Source organism: Megalopta genalis, unplaced genomic scaffold (assembly GCF_051020955.1).
Source record: "Megalopta genalis isolate 19385.01 unplaced genomic scaffold, iyMegGena1_principal scaffold0129, whole genome shotgun sequence".
Lineage (NCBI taxonomy): Eukaryota > Metazoa > Arthropoda > Insecta > Hymenoptera > Halictidae > Megalopta > Megalopta genalis.
This window is the reverse complement of record NW_027476198.1, coordinates 1839-2500: the sequence shown is the minus strand read 5'-3', so window position 1 is coordinate 2500 and position 662 is coordinate 1839. Positions and strand designations below refer to the sequence as shown.

The 662-nt window shown below is 45.3% G+C and overlaps 1 non-coding gene across 1 annotated transcript in view; it reads right to left on the bottom strand.

The window, feature by feature from the left end:
- LOC143262391 (5.8S ribosomal RNA) overlaps positions 1–127 on the bottom strand; it is a 155-nt gene extending 28 nt beyond the window's left edge. Inside the window, exon 1 of the ribosomal RNA XR_013036212.1 lies at positions 1–127. This exon is cut by the window's left edge and continues 28 nt beyond it. This is a non-coding gene — a ribosomal RNA (5.8S ribosomal RNA).
- Positions 128–662: the final 535 nt, after the last annotated feature.

Genomic DNA, 662 nt, shown 5'->3' with positions numbered 1-662 from the left:
TTGTATCCGTGGACCGCAATGTGCGTTCGAAATGTCGATGTTCATGTGTCCTGCAGTTCACACGTTGACGCGCAATTAGCTGCGTTCTTCATCGACCCACGAGCCAAGTGATCCACCGTTCAGGGTAATTTTTCCCTTTTATTCTCTCATATATAATATAATGTGTATTTGCTATCCACCACATTTTTGTGTTATATTTCGGAACAAGCCGATACCCGAAGAGCTCCAACCAGCGCGCGAAGGAGATTCGGGAGTCGTCGTACGACGACATAATTGTCCCTTAAAGAACGAGATATTTCCGTCGAAACCATATATATATGTACGAGCAAATCCAAAACCACTGTTTTCTTGCAAGTTCGACGGTCGGAGCGAATAGAACATTGAAAAGCCTTCTATCGAAGAAACACAGAGAGTATATCACCTCCAAAAACGACGGGGATATGGATATTCAAACTGGACAATTATCAACCCGATACTGGATTCGAAAAGTTTCTCTCTCCTTTCGTCGTTATTTACACCGGACGGACTCACGGCCGGCTCTAGCTGGGTGTCATATATATATATACGTCCCACGCTCATGCTGCCACTAGCGCGCAACAGAGTAGGGTGTCAATGACAACGACACAGCATTGAAACGAGCTACACAAGCCGGTCTCTCTTGA